The following is a 22,281-nucleotide window of genomic DNA, read 5'->3' as shown; positions in this document are numbered from 1 at the left end:
GAAAAATGAAGTTAGCCTGACCTGTGGTGACACAGTGGGATAAGCGTCGACCTGGAACACTGAGGTCGCTGGTTTGAAGCCTTGGGCTTGCCTGGTCAAGGTACATATGGGACTTGATGCTTCCTATTCCTCTCCCCCTTCCTGTTCCTCTCCTCTCCTTCTCTCTCTCTCTCTCTCTCTCTCTCTCTCTCTCTCTCTTTAAAAACAGTTTTTTTAAATAAATAAAGTTAGATTGAGTGGTTGGATGTTTCCACTATCTCGGTTTCTAAGTTTTCTCCCATTCAGAAACCATGGGCATTTGAGTGGGTCACCGCTCGGATGGGTCCCAGACCGGTCTGAAGAATGCCCGGTCTAGGTCCCAAGGCTAGTCAGGATAATTCCGGCCCTCCTCCAGTCTCCCTGCTGGGCTGGTTAATGGTTCTCCCTCTCTCTCTCTCCCTCTCTCTCTCTCTCTCTCTCTCTCTCTCTCTCTCTCTCTCCAACCCCCATTTGTGCCTTAACCGGGCAAGCCCAGGGTTTTGAACCGGTGACCTCAGCATTTCAGGTCGACGCTTTATCCACTGCGCCACCATGGGTCAGGCAATACTTCTCTCTTTAACTGATTGATGTTCTCCGATGCCATTTGAACTGTTGATTTTTCTGTTCACTGAGAGATTGGTGTGGTTTGTCTGTGTCACCTTCGCTGGCAAGAGTATACCCTCACAGTCAGTGCTCATCAAGTGGGTGAACGTGGGATGGAGGGCCCTAGCTTCTGGATTCGGTGGGATCCCTTTACAGGGTGCCCTGTGGCCTGAGGCAGGTTCACTTGACCTCTCTACTTGACCTCAGTTTCTCTACTCTGAAGGACATTGACCTACCTCACAGGGGTGTTGTGAGGATTAATAAATGTTGGTACAGCGCTTTGGAAATGTGAAGATGCTCTGTAAACATCAAGACACTGCAAGTACAGGGCAAAACGCTATACGTGTCCATCAGTTAACCTGTCTGTGCCGGGGTGGCCTTTGGGGGAAGATGGTACAGTGGATGGCATATATGCCTTGGCCCCTTACATTATTTTCTTTTCTTTTTTTTTTTACGATTTTATTTATTGAGTTTACAGAGAGAAGAAGGGGGTGGGACCGAGAACTATCAACTCGTAGTTGTGTCACTTTAGCTGTTCATTGCTTGCTTGTCGTATGTGCCATGACTGGGCAAGCCCAGGGTTTCTAACCGAGCGACCTCAGAGTTCCAAGCGGATGCCCTGTGCCCTGCGCCACAGCCGGTCAGGCAGCCCCTTACATTCTTAAAGTACTTGTTGGGGTGCTGGGAGGGGATGGAGGGTTGCTTAATATACAAATGAGTTGACTAGCACAATTTGCAAGGGTCTTCTCACTTTAAAAATTCCTACGAATCAGGTAAAAAATATCTTACACCCACCCTGGCCGGTTAGCTCGATTGGTTAGAGCATTGTTCGGCAGAGCAGAGGTTGTGGGTTCCATCCCGGGTCAGGGCACATACAGGAATAGATCGATGTTCCTGTCTCTCTTAACGTTAAAAAAATAAAATAGAAAATAACTCCCTCAAGGGCCTACTTAGGAAAGATTCTACTTTTCATCTCCAGAACAAACATTTGTTACTCCATAGCTCGCTGCTTGATCCTGATAAAAACGGCCAGCCCTGGATTCACTGCCATTGAGTTGTAGCATTGATAAAACACTTACTGGCTTTCTTGTGCCTGGGGGACACAGAGGTAAAACAGAAAGACACGGGCACAAAGCCCTGCCTGCGCGGGATAGTCTAGGCCCGCAGGGGTCCCCAAACTACGGCCCCCGCGGGCCACATGCGGCCCCCGCGGGCCACATGCGGCCCCCTGAGGCCATTTATCCGGCCCCCACCGCACTTCCGGAAGGGCCACCTCTTTCATTGGTGGTCAGTGAGAGGAGCATAGTTCCCATTGAAATGCTGGTCAGTTTGTTGATTTAAATTTACTTGTTCTTTATTTTAAATGTTATATTTGTTCCCGTTTTGTTTTTTTACTTTAAAATAAGATATGTGCAGTGTGCATAGGGATTTGTTCATAGTTTTTTTTATAGTCCGGCCCTCCAATGGTCTGAGGGACAGTGAACTGGCCCCCTGTGTAAAAAGTTTGGGGACCCCTGGTCTAGGGTTTCCCCTCTGGTTATGCTTCATGCCAGAGATTTCCAACCGGTGTGCCGCAAGAGTTTTTTAAACCGGTAATACCTGACTAGTCAGGGGCCCAGACTTCTTTTCCCTTAAACGGCCAAAAAAAAAAAAAGATAACAACAACAACAACAAAAAATACAGCCAACAAACACCACGGTAGCCATCTGGTGTGAATGACTCAAAAGTACACCAATTTTTGGCCCTGGCTGGATAGCTCAGTTGGTTAGAGTGTCGTCCCTGTATGCCAGTGTTGCAGGTTCGATCCCCAGTCAGGGCACATACAAAAATCAACCAATAAATGCATAAATAAGTAGAACAACAAATCGATGTTGTTCTCTCCTTCTCTCTAAAAAGGAATAAAAAAAAAAAAAGTATACCAATTTTTCTGGTCAGCTCGGCAGAATGTTAGTAAGTTTGTGTGCCATGAGATGAAAAAGGTTGAAAATCGCTGCTTCATGCTCTGAGAAGGAGCGGGCCAGGCAGCGGGAATGGCCTGGGAGGATCAATAGCTAGGTGGGAACCAGGGCAGTGTGGGATGAGGGCCTTTCTTATTCGGTGAGTGGAGAGTGGCAGGAGAAGAAATTGCAAAGGCAGTGGGTGAGGCCTGTAGGCCAGTCAGGCTCATAAGGCTGGTGGTACCTAGTTTGGAAAAGCATATACAATATTCTTAATGTTTTGTAGTAAAACTATGGAAGTTGAACTCAGACTGATCTTGCTTAAGTGTTGGGCACCGTACAGGAAATAGTCAGATGGGCGACCAGGGTTTAAAAGGAAAATTGCAGTGGGAGAATGGGGAGTGATTCAAGGCCTTAAAACCGGAGAACGCAAATCTTCTCGCGTCTTACATTATTGCTGTCTTAGGGCATCGAGAGACATCACAACGTCCAGCTCCACGCGCACCCATCCTTTTCCTGTTGACACGCAACGCAAACAATATAGAACGGGGTGGAGAAAGCCTCGAGCTCGCCGGAAGAAATAAGATATTAGTAGGAAGAACTGAACTTACAAACTCTCGGCGAAAGGCACGCACGAAAAACTCCTACGAGATAAACATAGGTCAGCTTTCAAGATCTGATTTTACGACCCCACATAACTCAGGGGAGAGCGCGAACGCAGTCCCCCACTACCACAAATTATGCAGTCGAGTTTCCCACATTTGGGGAAATCGCAGGGGTCAGCACATCCGGAGTGCAATGGATAAGCCTCGCCCTGGGAAAACCACCTTCGTGATCACGGTATCTCCCCTGCCAGGTAAGTATGAGTTGCTCTGGCCGCCTCCACCCGAACCAACACGCTCACTTCGCTTCTCACCCACGGTCACTTTCCTCCAGCCGCCTCCGCACCCTCGCTGCCTCGGAGACCCTCGTCCAACCTCGCCCGGCGCCGAAACAACCTGAGGGGGCGATCGGATCTCGGGAGACGGGGGGAAACACGTGGAGGCCCCTGTCCGCCGTGTATGACCGGCAGCCTCTGCGCTCTTCCTCTTCTACATACGCCACGCCCTCGTCGTGACATCCTGGCGGCCTTGGCTCCCTCTCTAATCCGCCTGGCCGCTAGAGTAGAGAAGAGGCAAGAGAGAACTGCTCTGAGTCTCCTAGTTAAAACAAAACAAAACAAACAAAAAAACAGTGGGCTCCGCCTGGGTAGCTCAGTTGCTTAGGACGTTGTCCCCATACGCGGAGGTTGCCGGCTCCATCCCGGTTCATGGCACATACTGTACAAGAGTCAACCAGTCAATGCATAAATAAGTGGAATAACAAATTGATGTTTCTGTCTCTCCCTCTCTCTCTCTCAAATCAATCTGTAAAACAAAGGCATTTCTTATATAAGTAAAATCTAAAACATTGGTTTGTAGCTTAAAGTTAGATTAGGGGTACGATTCTCTCATGATCTGTTTCTAATGTTTTTCCTAGTGGGAAATCACACTTTGGGGGTTCTAGTTTGTTTCCTTTTTCTTTGGCCGCCCTTGTGCCCTGGAGCAGGTTGGGACAGGTTTTCTTGACCCCTAGGCTTCTCTAACTTAACACATTGACTGTGTTAAGTGAAGGGGAAAAAAAAAAAAAAAAAAAAGCAAGTGCGCCTTGGCCGGATAGCTGGGTTGCTCAGAGCACGCTCCCGAAGCCCGAGGTTGCCGGTTGGATCCTGGTCAGGGCACAATACAGGAACAGATCCGTGTTCCTCTGTGTGTGTGTCTCCCTGCCTCTCTCTCTCTCTCTCTCCCTCCCTCCCTTCCTCTCTCTAAAAATCAGTAAAATAAACAAACTAAAACAAATGCATAAATATATGTAGTATGCGACCCTTTGTGTGGGAAAAAGATGTGAAAATAGAAAAAAATAACCAGCCAAAATGCCTTTTCAACGCAGTGCCTTGACTGTAAGCATCTTCAAGGCCAAGGACAAGAACTGCCAGCAAATCCTGGAGTGTCCCATAAAAGGTTCGTTTTTCATAGCTATATGATTATAACAACTTTGTGACATAATGCTGTGTGTATTGGAGGATTGATTTAATGAGTAAATGGACGTTGGGAGCCAGGTATGGAGTGGGAGGGCAAGGAGGGACCAGGTAGTGTTCAGGTGGCATTTGGAACTGAGCGTATCAGTAGGGGCTCGCTATTCTTACTAGATATAGATATGAGTAAGAAATATATGCTTGCCTGACCTGTGGTGGCGCAGTGGATAAAGCGTCAACCTGGAAACACTGAGGTTGCCGGTTCGAAACCCTGGGCTTGCCTGGTCAAGGCACATATGGGAGTTGATGCTTCCTGCTCCTCCCCCTTCTCTCTCTCTCTCTCTCTCTCTCTCTCTCTCCTCTCTATAATGAATAAATAAAATCTAAAAAAAAAAAAAAAAATTAAAAAAAAAAAAAAAAAGAAATATATGCCTGGCCCTGGCCGGTTGGCTCAGTGGTGGAGCGTCGGCCTGGCGTGCAGGAGTCCCGGGTTCAATTCCCGGCCAGGGCACACAGGAGAGGCGCCCATCTGCTTCTCCACCCCTCCCCCTCTCCTTCCTCTCTGTCTGTCTCTTCCCCTCCCGCAGCCAAGGCTCCATTGGAGCAAAGATGGCCCGGGTGCTGAGGATGGCTCTGTGGCCTCTGCCTCAGGCGCTGGGATGGCTCTGGATGCAACAGAGCGACGCCCCAGATGGGCAGAGCATCGCCCCCTGGTGGGCATGGTGGGTGAATCCCGGTCGGGCGCATGCGGGAGTCTGTCTGACTCCCTCCCTGTTTCCAGCTTCGGAAAAATGCAAAAAAAAAAAAAAAGAAAGAAAGAAAGAAAAGAAAAGAAATATATGCCTAACCTTTGGTGGTGCCGTGGATAAAACGTTGACCTGGAACGTTGAGGTTGCTGGTTCAACACCCGGGGCTTGCCTGGTCAAGGCACATATGGGAGTTGATGCATTCTGCTCCTCCCCTGTTCTCTCTCTCTCTCTCTCTCTCTCTCTTCCCCCCCTCCTGTCTCTAAAATAAATAAATAAAGTTTTAAAGGAAATTATGTATTTCCTAGCTCTGTGCTCTGAAGGGGCCTAGAAGTGAAGACACCTGGTAATGGTAAGCACACCCAGTGCCTTGTTCTTGCTTCCTCAATGCCATTCCCTACTAAAAAGAACCAGGCTCTGGTTCTTTAAGTAAACCATTTTCAAGGAGCCAGGGAAGGTGACTCTTTCCCTGGATGAGCCCGGAACATCTTCTGCCAGAAAATAAGGAAATGCTCCAAAAATTACATGAACATCTCAAAAGGTAGCTAACTGGAAGGGGCTTTCATAGGCCCAATCCGAGAACATTTGAACATCTAAATAAATAAAAACAGTTATGAATTATAAACCACTGAATAACAACAGCCATACTTGTACATAAGGGAAGGAGGGGAAGCTCTTCTTTACACCAGAACAGTGGTAGTCAACCTGGTCCCTACAGCCCACTAGTGGGCGTTCCAGCTTTCATGGTGGGCAGCAGCGGAGCAACCAAAGTATAAATAAAAAGATAGATTTTTAACTACAGTAAGTTGCTTTATAAAGATTTATTCTGCCAAACTTAGCGAAAATCCGACATAAAGTACTTGGTAAGTAATTATTATTGAATGCTTTAACTTACTGTAACTCTGCTTTATAAATTTTATAAAGTTACTTCCCTACTTTATAAGTCACTATTACTGTGGAACTGGTGGGCGGTTAGAAAATTTTACTACTAACAAAGATACAAAAGTGGGCGGTAGGTGTAAAATGGTTGACTACCCCTGCACTAGAACGCCAACTAATAAATGCAGAATGAATGATGGAATTAGAAGATCAAGGTTTGGCTATCATAATGCAAAACTCATCAACAGAAGCTAAAAACTATTGGTACGGTTTGATGAGGAACAGGATATTTGCAAATTATCTTCAAATTATCTCCACACGAATTACTTAATAATTACAAGGGGCAAGCCTGGTGAGCAGTGAGCACCCCCAGTGGCAGAGGGTTGCAGCGCTGGCCCCAGGCGCAACCATCCTGCTTCTGCGGTGCCCTCCCATATTGACTCTGGACTTGGCTCCGTGACTCGCTTTGGCTGATGGAACATTAGTACATGCGATGCAAGCAGAAGGTGGAAAAGCCGTTTCTTATTGGGACTTGCTCTCACTTGCCATCCTGTGACCACCGTGAAAAGTCTAGGTCAGCCTGTCGCAGGAAGCCTGGGTTGGCCTGGTCGTGAGGATGAACCACGTCACCTGAGACTGACCAGGCCCCAGCTGACTGCAGCTGTCTGAGTGATCCCGCTTGAGAACTGAAGAACTGCCCAGTTGAGTGAGCCCAGTCTGATTCGGTGATCCAAAGACTTGTGAGCTAGTAAAATGGTCATTATTTTATTTATTTTACTTTTTATTTTTTACAGGGACAGAAAGAGGCAGAGAGAGGGATAGACAGGGACAGACAGACAGGAACGGAGAGAGATGAGAAGCATCAATCATCAGTTTTTCGTTGCGACACCTTAGTTGATCATTGATTGCTTTCTCATATGTGCCTTGACTGTGGACCTTCAGCAGACCGAGTAACCCCTTGCTCGAGCCAGCGACCTTGAGTCCAAGCTGGTGAGCTTTTCTTTTTGTTCAAACCAGATGAGCCCACGCTCAAGCTGGTGACCTCGGGGTCTCAACAAGCTGGTGACCTGGGGTCTTCCACATCCCAGTCCGACGCTTTATCCACTGCGCCACCGCCTGGTCAGGCTCGCAGACAAATTTTTAATTAAAAAATAATAATAATAACGTTAAAAATATTAAATCTTCTTGCCTGACCAGGTGGTGGCGCAGTGGATAGAGTGTCGCACTGGGATGCGGAAGACCCAGGTTTGAGACCCCGAGGTACCCAGCTTGAGCGCAGGCTCATCTGGTTTGAGCAAAAAAAAGTCCACCAGCTTGAACCCAAGGTCACTGGCCCCAGCAAGGGGTTACTTACTTGGTCTGCTGAAGGCCCGCGGTCAAGGCACATATGAGAAAGCAATCAATGAACAACTAAGGTGTTGCAACGGGCAATGAAAAACTAATGATTGAAGCTTCTCATCTCTCTCCGTTCCTGTCTGTCTGTCCCTGTCTATCCCTCTCTCTGACTCACTGTCTCTCTAAAAAATAAATAAATAAATAAATAAATAAAATTAAAAAAATATATATATATATAAAACATTCTCATGTATTACAATCCATTCATTTCCTACCGCTCATGTTCATGGTTGTGGGTGGCTGGAACCAATCACAGCTGTCCTCCGGGACAACACCAAACTTTTATTGGATAATGCGTAACTACAAGGGTGGTTGTATGGCTCTCACGGAATTACGTTTTAAAATATGTGGCGTTCATGGCTCTCTCAGACAAAAAGCTTCCCAACCCCTGATCTAGACAAAGGGATCACGAGCCTCCCCCCTTTGCATGAAACACCTGTATTCTATAACATTTTATATGCTTTCTAATAATCATCATTTTGAAATTCTTTGTATGGGCAAAACTTGTAACCTAAGCAAGCAGGGACTAGTTTTAGACTTCCTAATGAGCTAACCCCAATCCAACACTCTTAGCAAAAGTAACTTCATTTAGCTCCTCTCCTTATCCTAAAGTTTACTAAACATTTCCCACTATTGTGGTGACTGGGATAGGTTGTAAATCCTAGAAGGTTTGGGAATGTCTTTGTCAGGTCTGTAAAACATTCATCACTACTGTGTTACCTTATGGTTTTAGGGTGTAGGGCTGTTTTTTTCCTTTTGATAGATCCTGTAGATAAACAGTGTAACAAGAGAGCAAAAATTCAATAAGCTTGTTAGGAAATGACTTTTGTACCATGCTCCCCCTTCTCTTTCTTCCCCCAACCAGTATGTGATTATGTCTATAAAACCAGTGTCAGAGCTATATTCTGGACTGCACGATTTCGGTTTGATAATGCCCCGTGCGTGTCCCCGGCTTAATAATAAAACTCCTTCTAAAATTTCTTCTATAACCTACCTTGGTGTCTCTATGTAACACGCGAATGAAATTACATTACAACATTTCCTGCCTTATGTAAAAAGTATACATTTTTGGCCCTGGCCGGTTGGCTCAGCGGTAGAGCGTCGGCCTGGCGTGCTGGGGACCCGGGTTGATTCCCGGCCAGGGCACATAGGAGAGGCGCCCATTTGCTTCTCCACTCCCCTCCCCTCCTTCCTCTCTGTCTTTCTCTTCCCCTCCCGCAGCCAAGGCTCCATTGGAGCAAGGATGGCCGGGGCGCTAGAGTGGCTCTAGTCGCGGCAGAGCGAGGCCCAGGAGGGGCAGAGCATCACCCCCTGGTGGGCAGAGCGTAGCCCCTGGTGGGCGTGTCGGGTAGATCCCGGTGGGGCGCATGCGGGAGTCTGTCTGACTGTCTCTCCCCGTTTCCAGCTTCAAAAAAAAAAAAAAAAGTATACATTTTTACTTTTTATCCAATCCCAGAGATTTCCCCCCTTTGCTTTTTCCCGCCTCCCTAATCTATCACCAATGAATTTCAGGTAACCCCCCTTACTTCTTTCCCTTTGATTCTGATGTACAGTATAAAATCAGTGGTGATTAAAAAAATTAAAAATAGCTGGTGAAACTGCGATTTTTCTGGAGCGCTTTCTCAATCCGTTGAGACTTTGCTTCCCGGCAATTGTAGACTGTTTGGCTCAAATAAACTCATAAAACAACTCTTCCAGCTTTGGAAGTTTCTTCCGTCGACAATAGGTAGCAAGCGCCAGGACTTGAACATAGTTTTTGGAGGGGCACAAATCAACCCGTAACAGTCCCGAAATCCTTTATGTAGTCTTTGTTTCAAATATGCATACCCGAATGTGATTATGAAGAGACACAGGACTACCCCGAAGCTGAAGGACAGTCCACAAAATAACTGGCCTCTTAGTTCTGTGGTTTTGAATTTTCTTTTGCTATAAAGGGCATTATAGGGACAACTGATGAAAACTGGAAAATGCCTGTAGAGTAAACAATAATAATATTGTATCAATCCATGCTAATTTCTTGATTTTGATAATGGCATCATCGGGGTTAGGTAGGACGATCCTTTGTTTTTAGGAACTGCATCCTAAGACAGGAAACTTCCTGAAACAACCAACAGTCAAAAAGGATGCTACAATACGTTTCCTCGGATCTCTGCACAGCTGGAACCTTCCTGACTCTATAGTCTCCAGTTCTGTCTCTTGCCTTGCTTTGCTCCATTGCACTGACCACTCAGGAGCACACCATGTTTCAATCATTTTGCTCATATCTGGGGAGGAATTCCGCACCTTTAACCTCCACTTGATCTCAAGAAAGATTCTTCCCGTATGGGAGAGAAAGGGATAAACTCGGGCGGCCTGAAAGAGGCGACCTAACCCCCACTCCCACCCCCACCCCTATCCCCGACGGAAATGTTTGATTCTCAAAGACTTGCAACACCCTTCCCCGGCCCACACGGCTACGCCTTGACCTGATATTCTGTTCAAGTTTACTTTCACTATTGCAAGATCATGAATGAGGATTACGAGGGTTTCACGTTGCACTGGTCGCGGAACTCTGATCTTGGTATTTAAGTTTAATTGACATTCTGCTGCGTGTCACAGCCCCGGATCACAGGGGCGATCTGTCTCTGACGTGACGTCATGTTGACGTCACGATGAGGGCGGGTGGTATGCAGATGAGCAGGGACGCCGAGATGGCCGGTCCCACGCGGCCGGCGCCTCCAGGTCCCACATCCCGAGATCCAAACGCCCCGTCAGGTTGTTTCGGCGCCGGGCGAGGTTGCGACCAGGGTCCCCGAGGCAGCGAGGGTGCGGAGGCGGCTGGAGGAAAGTGACCGTGCGTGAGGAGCGAAGCGAGCGTGGTGGTTCGGGTGGAGGCTGCCAGAGCAACTCATACTTACCTGGCAGGGGAGATACCATGATCACGAAGGTGGTTTTCCCAGGGCGAGGCTTATCCATTGCACTCCGGATGTGCTGACCCCTGCGATTTCCCCAAATGTGGGAAACTCGACTGCATAATTTGTGGTAGTGGGGGACTGCGTTCGCGCTCTCCCCTGAGTTTTACAGGTTCACGAATGAAAGATTGCATCCTGTTATCTAAGCCTTCGCGAACTTAGAGGAGACCGCAGATTCTTGAGGTTCTTTTCTTCTGCGTATCTGCACCCCCTTAACCCAGTTGACTTCGCTCTACGTTTTTTCTTTTGTCTGTTTTTAAAGCTGGTAGTACGACCTACTTACGTGGTATGTTCTTTTCCTTTCTGAGTGATGGAATTAGTGGGGTAGTATTGACCCGTTAGTAAAACATAGCTCTCACGTGAGCATTCCTCTGTAACATTTCAGCTGTAGGCCGTGTTGTGTAGAGTCCACCATCCAAGGTCAAATCATTTTCCGTCACCGTATAGTTTGTTCTTCTTAACACCTCTCTTCCCACCCGCGCCCTTGAGTAACCACACCACTTCATTTTTATCTACGTCCATTTAGCAAGATTCCGCCAGGCCCAGATAACTCTGTACAATAGCCGTTTTCGTTGCGCGGCACACCCAAGAATATATTTTCTGTCGACCTGACCGCAGGGGGCGGGCGGGGGGAAATGGGTAGAAAAAAAAATTTTTTTTTTTTTAAACAGGTAAGGGGAGAATTTATTGGCCCTGCAGGAAGAAAGAGGAAAAGGGGACCTTGGTTGGAGACAGGTTCAGCGGGTTAGCCCAGGACAAGGTGCCGCTGGCCCCTGCTCCCGTGGTTGCAAGTCTCTTTCGGGGCCCCTTGGAGGGGCAAAGAATACATGCCTAGGGGAAGAAAAGGAGAGAAGGGGCAAGGGAAAGGTATTGGCGTACTCCACCAAGGGAGAGCGCCAAAATGGGTATAATTTTGATTCATTCACACTGCAAGGCCTTGTCATTTTCTTCTTCTTCCACAGTTTCTTTTAGCAAAGAGACAGGAAGGGGCGGGATGAGAGACAGGAACATCGACCTGCTCCTACCGTATGTGCCCTGACCAGGGAAGGATTGAACCTGGTAACCTCCAGTGCTTCTGGACAATGCGCTAACCAGCTGAGCTATCTGGTCAGAGCTGTCATCACCATCTTATTTGACACTCTAAGGGAAAAGAGGTCAGGCGTCACTGAGTAAATAGGTATTGCACGTTTATAAAATTCTTGTGGCAAACCAGTGAGTGTGCCATGGCATACCGGTTGAATCTCGCTGCTGTGCACACATTAAAGCTTGAGAAACACCGATTTAACATACTATATACAATTTTAGCCTTCTCTCTAACTTTACTCACTGGAATATAAACTCCACAAGGCTAAGGATCCTTGACAATTTTGTTGACAGCTGGCTATCGTAGGCTTTTAATGTACTGATTGGATTTAATTTCTTGATCTCAGGCTTAAAAAGAAAAAATGTTTCCCGCAGGTTCCCAGGTTCTACCTCTGAGTCCAGATCAGATTAATAATACTGTGTCTCTCCTATGAGAAATGACAGAATTGAAAACACTTCCTGGTCAGCTTAATCAGTAATGTCCCTGAATACCATTTGCTTGAACCCCTCAGTGAGAACTATAAAAGACGGTCCCTGAGCCCAGGGAGAGGATCCTCTAGTCCACACCATTAGCATCCAGTTTAGCCTCCTTCTACCGCCTTCTCACTTTAGGGGAATGTGGTCTTTTTGTACAGACATCAGAAAAAGCCAGGTCAAGGCTAAGTACCGTGTTTCCCATGTATAAGACGCACATGAATTTTGGGCCCGAAATTTGGGGAAAAAAGCATGTATTAAGTAGAGTTATTGAACTCACCTGACCAGGCGGTGGCGCAGTGGATAGAGCGTCGGACTGGGATGCGGGGGACCCGGGTTCAAGACTCCGAGGTCACCAGTTTGAGCGCGGGCTCATCTGGTTTGAGCAAAAAGCTCACCAGCTTGGACCCAAGGTCGCTGGCTTGAGCAAGGGGTTAACCCACTCGGTCTGCTGTAGCCCCACGGTCAAGGCACATATGACGAGAAAGCAATCAATGAACTAAAGTACTACAACGAAAAACTGATGATTGATGTTTCTCATTTCTCTCCGTTCCTGCCTGTTTGTCCCCATCTATCCCTCGCTCTGATTCTCTCTTTGTCTCTGTAAAAAATAAAATTCAATTCAATTAAATTTTAAATAAAGTTAATGAACTCAAGTTTTTTTGTGTGTTTTTTATTTTTTTATTTTTTGTATGTGACAGAGACAGAGAGCGGGACAGACAGACAGGAAGAGAGAGAGAGAGAGGTGAGAAGCATCAAGTCTTCGTTGGGGCACCTTAGTTGTTCACATGATTGCTTTCTCATACGTGCCTTGACCCGGGGTGGGGGGCTACAAGCAGACAGAGTGACCCCTTGCTCCAGCCAGCGACCTTGGGCTCAAGCTGGTGAGCCCTGCTCAAACCAGATGAGCCCACGCTCAAGCTGGCAACCTCGGGGTTTCGGACCCGGGTCTTTCCGCGTCCCAGTCCGATGCTCTATCCACTGTGCCACCGCCTGATCAGGCTGAACTCATGTTTTAATTCGTCATAAAATTCACACAACTCATCATCCGCGCGCAAAAACGGGAAATGCGAGTTAAAAAGGAAAAACTACAACCACTGTAAAAGACGCACTCAGTTTTTAGACACCAAATTTTTTCGAAAAAGGATGCGTCTTATACGTGGCGAAATACGGTGCCTTATTGTTCCCACGTGCCGGACCCTCTGCTTCATCTACTGTTTCACCCTGGTTCAAGCTGTAGCAGAGTTCAAAACTTTACTTTTGCCCTTTTAGGGTCTCCAACAGGTCCTGAGAGTTAAAAGGACATAAAACAGGTTAACCGGAGAACAGCATGCAGATTTTTGCATGTACATGGGAGCCCCCATCAGAAAATGACAACCCAAAAAAGTGAGGCTAGACAGGCTTCCAAAGAGTCCTCCTGGATTCGTTTGCGGTGAGAACAGTGGTTAGAGACCGAGACCCGCCGCTTAGTTGTTTATTGACACTGGTGTGCCATTTGCTTTTAGGCCCTGCACCTATCTTATTCAATGGATTATAATCCATTATTGTCATCAATTTGATTTGGCCAGTGGGAAACCCTTTCAAACTGGCTCTTTGTGCTCTTGCATGAACCTATTCTCCCACCTAAGAGCCTGGCCTCCCCTCCTCCCGCCCCCACGCCCCCTCGCCCCCGTACTGATGTGCCTGCCCCTCCACCTTCCTGCCCACAGTGACCTAGCCTCACTCTTTGGCCCAGTGAGGCGGACTGGGAAGTGATGGGAGAAAGGATACCATCGGGTCAGGCCGGGAGACCACTTCCAGGGCTGCGTGAGGCAGATAGATACCAACCAAGCACTGTGGCCAGCCTGGGGGCTCAGCTCCCCTCCTCTGCCCACTCAAGGGGGTGCCTTTGGCAGGGGCGGCTGCTTCCTGAGGGAGGTCAAGGTTCTGTGATTTCCTGGAGAGGAACTGGAGTCCAGGGCAGAGAGGTGGAAAACATCGGTGGCGTCCGGGTTGGACTCCTTGCCCCAGCTCCATGTATTTTACAAACGTTTCAGATCCCACCTGGTGTGGGCCCACCACCCGGGCCCGCTCACTCACCCAGCCAAAGGCCCACAGAAGTGTGTTGCCACCCTCTGACCGGACGGCAGGCAGGCACCTCTGTGCCTTTGAGGATGGGTGGCAGTGCCTCGGAGGCCCCCTGCTACTACTCCCAGTCACACCCCAGACAGGAAGAGTGGGCCCAGTCGGGCCGTGCTGGGGGCCCACAGTCGCGCGTGCTAGTCAGTCACCCAAATCCACTGACTCCTCCCGGTCTTCCCCCGAGAAACCAAAGCTAGCTTCCCAAAGGTCCCACACCCCCACATCCCTCAGGGGCCATAGCCAAAGAAGGTCTAAGGTTCTGGCTTTGGTCCCAGCCTACTGTACTGGTCTCCACAGATGGTGCCATTCGAGGCTGGGAGCTCTCTGTAAAAGCAGATCAGTAGACTCTCCCCGAGGGTCCCCTGTCAGGCCGCAACGGTACAGCCTCCCGAACCCTGGAAGACAGACCAGAGCCTCGGGCTCAGCTCCTCTTAACAGCCGGACAGGAGAGCAGGGAAGGGAGGCTGAGACTGCAGGGGCGGGGGAAGGGGAGTTTGGGGTGGGGGGGAGCGAGGAGGGAGCGTCGGGAGCAGCTCGCCAGGAGAGGAAGGCGTGTGGGGAAAGAAGATCAGTTTCGAGTCTGAGAGGCAGAACCAGAACAGAAGCGAGGCTTCAGAGAGACAACCCTCCCTCCCATTGCGGTTCCACTGCCAGTCCTTTCTGGGGAGCGCTCCAACTGTACATCGAATTTCTGGAGTTTCCTCCCCTCAGGAGGGAAGACAGCAAGAACCACTCCCTCATCTACCCGGCTTTGTCCCCGAGGTGAAGCCTGCTCCTTCTTGGTGAAAGGCCAGCCCCTTAATTCCTGGGTGCTTTCTGGGTGGGCCTCAGGATCCTCCCCCTTCAGGACCTGGCAATTTAGCCTTAAGAACCCCGAGCTAAAGTCAGAACCCACAGGCCAGCGGCCTAGGGCGCGGACCTAGGCGCTAGGCGGCGGTGCCTTTCATGAGGGCGCAAAAGCGTCAGGCACCTCCCTTCGAGCCGGAATCGAACCAGCGACCTAAGGATGTCCGCACAGACGTAGCCTACAGTCCTCCGCTCTACCAGCTGAGCTATCGAAGGGCGCACGCTTCCTGGACTGGGTCATTACTTTTTCTTGAGATGACAGATGCCAAGACACTGGAGTGCCCGAAGGATAATATGCCTTGGGTTGGCCGGGAGCCCCTTTGAAGAAAGCGGGGCCCACGCCGTCGCGGCCACTCCCTTCCCCGAGCAAGGGTGGGGGTAGGTGGGTGGAGCGAATCCTCAGCACGTGCCTGTTCCCGGGACTAGGCGGTGGCCCGGCCCCGCGAATACGATTTTCAGGATCTCTGAGCCCGGGCTCTCACCTGTTGTCTCATTTCCCCTCCCTGTGCTCCTCTCTTGCTGAGGGCGGGGTGGGGAAGGGGAGGGGAGGGGAGGGGAGGGGAGGGGAGGGGCATTGGCGAAAGGGCTGCGCGGGGCGGGTGGGGGCAGGCCTCCCGGAGGGGAGGAGGAGGAGCCACCGGCACCGGCACCGAGCATGCGGCTGCGAATGCCTAGCCACCTGCTGGTTTCTTAAGTGCCTTTAGTTCAAAGTTATCCTTGTGCCAAAAATGCATATTTGGTGTGTCATATTCTGCCATCATCGAAGCCAACATCGTGTTGCCCGTATCATGCAAGTCTCCTCACTGATGTCCCTGCTGCGGTCCTTGCCACCCTTGCAGCCAAAGTGAATTTTTTGGGGGGTGGGGGTGGGAGTGGGGTGGAGGGTGGGGATTGAGCTCAAGCCCTTCCTGTGCTCTAAACCTTCCCGTTCGCTCAGATTGAAGGCCTTACAATGGTCTACAAGGCCCTCATGACTTTGCCCCCATCCCCGTCATCTTTCTGACCTAATTCTGTACAACTTTTTTTATTTTTTTTATTTTATTTTATTTATTTATTTATTTTTTTACAGAGGCAGAGATAGACAGGGACAGACAGACAGGAATGGAGAGAGATGAGAAGCATCAATCATTAGTTTTTCGTTGCGCGTTGCGACTTCTTAGTTGTTCATTGATTGCTTTCTCATATGTGCCTTGACTGCGGGCCTTCAGCAGACCGAGTAACCCCTCTCTGGAGCCAGCAACCTTGGGTCCAAGCTGGTGAGCTTTTTGCTCAAGCCAGATGAGCCCGCGCTCAAGCTGGCGACCTCGGGATCTCGAACCTGGGTCCTTCCGCATCCCATTCCGACGCTCTATCCACTGCGCCACCACCTGGTCAGGCAACTTTTTTTATTATTTTTATTATTTTATTTATTTATTCATTTTAAAGGAGAGAGAGAGAGAGAGAGAGAGAGAGAGAGAGAGAGAGAGAAGCAGGAAGCATCAACTCCCATATGTGCCTTGACCAGGCAAGGTTTTGAAACGGCGACCTCAGCGTTCCAGGTCGAAGCTTGATCCACTGCGCCACCACAGGTCAGGCTGTACAACTTTTTTTTTTTTTTTTTTTTGTTTTCTTTCATTTTTCCGAAGCTGGAAACAGGGAGAGACAGTCAGACAGACTCCCGCATGCGCCCGACCGGGATCCACCGGGCACGCCCACCAGGGGGCGACGCTCTGCCCACCAGGGGGCGATGCTCTGCCCATCCTGGGCGTCGCCATGTTGCGACCAGAGCCACTCTAGCGCCTGAGGCAGAGGCCACAGAGCCATCCCCAGCGCCCGGGCCATCTTTGCTCCAATGGAGCCTCGGCTGCGGGAGGGGAAGAGAGAGACAGAAAGGAAAGTGCGGCAGAGAGGTGGAGAAGCAAATGGGCGCTTCTCCTGTGTGCCCTGGCCAGGAATCGAACCCGGGTCCTCCGCACGCTTGGCCGACACTCTACCGCTGAGCCAACTGGCCAGGGCCTGTACAACTTTTTAATTTTGCTCTATACACAAGGCCTCCGTGCTATTCTCCAAGCAGTGTTACCTGGGCTTTAGCTCCTGCTGATCTTTGTGACAAGGATGCTCTTCCTCCAGACATCCCGGTGACCAACTTCCTCACCTCCCTCACGTTTTTGCTCACATGGCAGGCAGCCTATCAACGTGGCCTCTCCTGACCACCCCGTTTAACACAGCCACCTGCCCCTTACTGCAACTCCCGATTCCCTCCCCTGCTCTTTCCCCCATATCTCTCAATACCTAACATACTGATTCATTTACCTATTGTGTCCATTTGCCAGTTTGCTCCCACCCCACTCCTTCTTCTTTAAGTAAAATGTGAGCACCAAGAGGGCTTCTTGTCCTCAAATCCCTGAACAGTGTCTGGCACGGGGTATGCACTCGATAAACAATTGTTGAATGAAGAAATTCTCAATGTCATGAAAGAGGAGATCAGAATATAGAAGAAGGGGCCAGGGCTTACCCAGGGGGGAGGCGCAGCCATCTTGGTTTGATTCACAAAACAGAATATCCAGACGTTGAGAACCGCAGAACTCTCAGTGTGTAAGAACCCGTCCAAGCCGTTGCCTGCACCAAGACACACCTGGCCGGAATTCCAGATGGCTTCCAGCGCACCAGGTCCTGTCCCTGGGAATGACCTCCGGACCTCCCGCCCCCACCCCCATTAAATGCCTGGCTGAGAAAGTTCCAGCACCTCGCATCCCTTTCCTAGAGCATTTACATTCCTTTGAAGTGTAATCGGGAAGGATAGAGCTGTCTCCCAGTCTCAGGGAGGGTGGCATCCTAACTTCAGTCACTGCCTGCCAACAAATGCAGCTGGTTTCTAACTGCCTTTATACTGACCAACCCTTTGTAGTTTTTCACTCCTCTGACTATACTGAGCGCCCCCCTCCCCGTTCTCCCTTTAAAATGCTCAAATCACCTCTGCATAAATCGGAACGGAGCTCAGCTTTTCCCACTCCAGGTCATTAGCTACTGAATAAAATCTGTTTCACCACTTTCAGTACTGTCTGCCTGTGTTCATCTTTGACAGAGTCCAAGTCAGAAAAGGCCAGGGGCACTCTGGGGCCACCCTGTGTGCCTGCCGGGGCAGTAGGAGCGGAGAAGGCCGAAGGGCGCCTGGCGCTGACCACTGACTGGGGACTACCGGGAGACCCCCGCCTGTCTGCGGTTGAAGGAGACCGCTCAGCGCTTTAACATGGTTTTCTTTCTGCAAAAGAATCCTGGGTTTTCGTTTCGCGTTACTAGGTTAGGCTATCACATATTCTGTAGCGCGTTGTGTCACTCGGACTCAGAAAGACCCCATGAATTAAAACATTACCAGGATCTATTAAGCGACAAACACTGCACAAAGGCCTTTCCTCTGAGTTTTCAATCAGTTGAGGATGAATTGGAGCAGGCGAGGACAAAAAATGGGATGACCGGAAGACGAGACCAAGCCCGAGCCCTGACCCACACACCCTCAGTGGGACCATAAGCCGCTGGACCGCGGGAACCGCGAGCGGGATCCGGATGGAAGGCCTGGCGTCCGGAACGTCACAATGGGGGCGTGGCGTATGCAGATGAGTAGGGTCGCAGAGGACTGCCGGTCCTACCGCGGCCGGCGCCTCTATATCCCCGCCTGGGAGATGCGAATTTCCCCCGAGGTTGTTTTGGCGCCGGGCGAGGTTGTGCCGAAGGTTCCCCAGAGGCGGCGAGGGTGCGGAGGCGGCTGGAGGAAAGTGACCGTGCGTGTGGAGCGAAGCGAGCGTGGTGGTTCGGGTTGGAGGCGGCCAGAGCAACTCATACTTACCTGGCAGGGGAGATACCATGATCACGAAGGTGGTTTTCCCCAGGGCGAGGCTTATCCATTGCACTCCGGATGTGCTGGACCCCTGCGATTTCCCCAAATGTGGGAACTCGACTGCATAATTTGTGGTAGTTGGGGGACTGCGTTCGCGCTCTTCCCCTGACAAAGCTGTCTAGAAAGTTAGAGCGGTGTGGGCGTGTTCTGGTTCTCACTTACAATGTATTTTCACTCCTTGTTAGTGCTGCATGGTCCTGCCAGACCTACTCCGGTAAGAACACTCAGCTCGCCCCGGGCGGGCAAGTTGGCGGTTCTGATCCCGCTCTTTATTGTCAGTTTGAGGAACCTCGCTCCAGCTGTGCTTAAGATTTTGAACACTAGATTTCTCAAGCACCGACTTTTAACTCTGTCGGTCCTCTGATCTATGCCCAACCTACAGAGGTCAGGTGAGATCTTGGATGACTTGAGTGTTCTGTTTCGGGCGAGACATGATACAGGATCGTGATGTGCGTTCCTTACTACAAGAATACTTCAAGCGGCTTCCCCTAGCCTAGCAGGATCTTTTTTCTAAATATCTATCTCCTCCGGCAAGCGAAACAAAAGGGGCGGGCGACGTCAAACTAGAAAGTTAGTGTTTTGTTTTTAAAAACGTTATTTATGGGTTTTTACAGGGGAGAGGAGAAAAAGTCGGAGAGTCACGGGGAGTGAGAAGTTCCAACTCATAGTTGTTGCATTTTAGCTGCTCATTGCTTATCCTATGTGACTTGACCCGGCTAGCCCGGGACAAGTGGTTTTCAGCCCAGGACCTCAGATTTCCAGGTCCACGCTTCATCCAATTGCGCCACCACAAGTCAGGCAGAGGCTACACAGCCTTTTCAAAAAGTGTGGTATAGCCTGATCCGGCAGTGGCGCAGTGGATAGAACCTCGGACTGGGAATGCGGAAAGACCCAGATTCGAGACCCCGAGGTTGCCAGCTCGAGCGCGGGCTCATCTGTTTGAGCAAAAACCTCACCAGCTTAGAACCCAAGGTCGCTGGCTGGAGCAACGGGTTACTCCCGTCTGCTGAAGGCCCACGGTCAAGGCAAATATGAGAAAGCAATCAATGATCCACTAAGGCAGGGGTCCCCAAACTTTTTACCCGGGGGGGGGGGGGGCAGTTCACTGTCCCTCAGACCGGTTGGAGGGCCGGACTATAAAAAAAAACTATGAAGGCCTGATCTGTTGGTGGCGCAGTGGATAAAGCGTCAACCTGGAAATGCTGAGGTTGCTGGTTCAAAACCCCTGTGCTTGTCTGGTCAAGGCACATATGGGAGTTGATGCTTCTTGCTCCTCCCCCTTCTCTCTGTCTCTCTCTCTCTCTCCCCCTCTCTATAATGAATAAATAAAATCTTTAAAAAAAATTTTTTTAAAAAAACTATGAACAAATAAATCCTATGCACACTGCACATACCTCATTTCAACGTAAAAAAAAAAACAAAACGGGAACAAATACAATATTTAAAATAAAGAACAAGTAAATTTCAATCAACAAACTGACCAGTATTTTTTTATTAGTTTTCTTTGTTGTTTGTTTGTATTTTGTTTTGTTTTTTTACAGAGAGAGAGAGAGTCAGAAGAGGGATAGACAGGGACAGACAGATGAGAGAGGGTATAGACAGGAACAGACAGAAACGGAGAGATGAGAAGCATCAATCATTAGTTTTTCGTTGCGCCACTGCGTTGCGACATCTTAGTTGTTCATTGACTTGCTTTCGCATATGTGCCTTGACCGTGGCCTTCAGCAGACCCGAGTAACCCCTTACTCGAGGTCAGCGACATTGGGTCCAAGCTGGTGAGTATTTTTGCTCAAACCAGATGAGCCCGCGCTCAAGCTGGCGGACCTTGGGGTCCGAACCTGGGTCCTCTGCATCCCATTCCGACGCTCTATCCACTGCGCCACCGCCTGGTCAGGCTCAAAGATGTTTTTGAAGTCTTATTCCTAATTAAAGCATTTTTGTCTCCTGGTTAAGATGTCTTTAGTTGCCCCTAAGTAGGCAGTTCAGCTTTTTGTGTTGTAGTTGCCTTCATCTTTATTTCTCTAATAACCTTTGGTTCTAGGCTTAGCCTCTTTATTTCTTTTTCTGACGGCTCAAAGATGGTCAAAACTCCTTTTCTTCTATTTCCGACTCATGCCAAGGCTTCAATTTTCTGGAAGGTATCTACTGGTATCCTGTATCGGTGGAGATAAGAGCAATCCTCATCCCTACTATTTGCCTACATTGCTGTTCTAATTAGCAAACTGTCCTTGTCTAAAAGTTCAATCTGTGTATATTAACATGAAGGTTAGCATTATCATTTCCATTAGCTTGACTACAAGCCTGATCCTCCTAAAATCATAAATTTGTAACTTCCGCTTTTGAAAGAACAGCCACAAGGGAAGGCTGCTTTACCTTTGAAAACATGGAAATGGCGTGCTCATCAACAAGGAGTTACTATTCCTCTTTCTGTTTGGTCTCTTTGTAATTTCATTTCTTTGGCTTTTCAACCTTTACAGTCTGATTCTGAATCCTCATGGCCTCTGAGCTAACATCTCTAAATTTTGGGGGATCAAACATTCAGAGTCCGTAAAGGAGGATAGCAGTCCCTGTGTATAAGGAGGGTTAGTTCTATACTGGGAGCAAGCCGTTTTTAACTCTTCAAGAGTTTTGACAGGGATTTGGTCATACTGAGTATAAAAACCTCCTTGATGGAATTGTGATTAGGTCCAAATGGAGTGAATGTGACAGAAAAAGCTTCTAATGCTGGACTTATGAATTTTAAATCCCTTTCTTCTCTAGCCTGCATTATTCTTTTTATTAAGAGTTATAAGAATAGGTCCCTTAGCTTGTTTTTCAGGTACAAACAATAGGTACTGAATCTACAGATGCATTAGTAGAGGGGGCAGAGGCTAATTATCTTGGTCAGTTTTGAAAGGGTTAGTACTATATCCAACCTCCCTTGTCAGAAAGTTTTAGACTGTAATTTAAAACATCGCTCCTCATTTACTAAAGATAAATGTTTTTCTTCATCAGAGGCCAAATGACCCTCAGGATCTTCCCATTGTAAAAAAAAACAAACCAACAAAAACAAAAAAAACAACTTAGAGCTTTGTTAGGGACTTTGCCCTAAGCCTTACAGCATAGTGACTACTGCATAAGTGGGCCAGGAAGAACACGAATGTTGCTTAGCAGTAACAGTTGCATTAGCTTCTTTATCTAAAAGTCTTTTGTATTAAGTCTATTTTAGGTCATCAGAGGAACCAAAGTTCCCACGTTTCCTTGCAGAATATGGCCTGACAAGTAGCTAACTGCCTGAAGCAGCTTGAGACAAATTCTTGAA

General features: G+C 48.8%; 4 non-coding genes across 4 annotated transcripts; 2 read left to right on the top strand and 2 right to left on the bottom strand.

Moving 5' to 3' along the window:
* Positions 1–3,258: 3,258 nt before the first annotated feature.
* Positions 3,259–3,422, bottom strand: LOC136336745 (U1 spliceosomal RNA). The gene has a single exon (XR_010731567.1). It is a non-coding gene; the product is annotated as a U1 spliceosomal RNA (small nuclear RNA).
* A 7,098-nt stretch (positions 3,423–10,520) lies between these two features.
* LOC136336744 (U1 spliceosomal RNA) lies at positions 10,521–10,684 on the top strand. The gene has a single exon (XR_010731566.1). It is a non-coding gene; the product is annotated as a U1 spliceosomal RNA (small nuclear RNA).
* Positions 10,685–15,232: 4,548 nt separating this feature from the next.
* Positions 15,233–15,322, bottom strand: TRNAY-GUA (transfer RNA tyrosine (anticodon GUA)). The gene is given in 2 exon segments: positions 15,233–15,268; positions 15,286–15,322. It is a non-coding gene; the product is annotated as a tRNA-Tyr (tRNA).
* Positions 15,323–18,921: 3,599 nt separating this feature from the next.
* On the top strand, positions 18,922–19,087 carry LOC136336754 (U1 spliceosomal RNA). Its single transcript, XR_010731576.1, has one exon. It is a non-coding gene; the product is annotated as a U1 spliceosomal RNA (small nuclear RNA).
* The last annotated feature ends 3,194 nt before the right edge of the window (positions 19,088–22,281 follow it).

This window comes from Saccopteryx bilineata, chromosome 4, assembly GCF_036850765.1.
Source record: "Saccopteryx bilineata isolate mSacBil1 chromosome 4, mSacBil1_pri_phased_curated, whole genome shotgun sequence".
Classification (NCBI taxonomy): domain Eukaryota; kingdom Metazoa; phylum Chordata; class Mammalia; order Chiroptera; family Emballonuridae; genus Saccopteryx; species Saccopteryx bilineata.
This window is presented reverse-complemented; position numbering and strand designations above follow the sequence as displayed.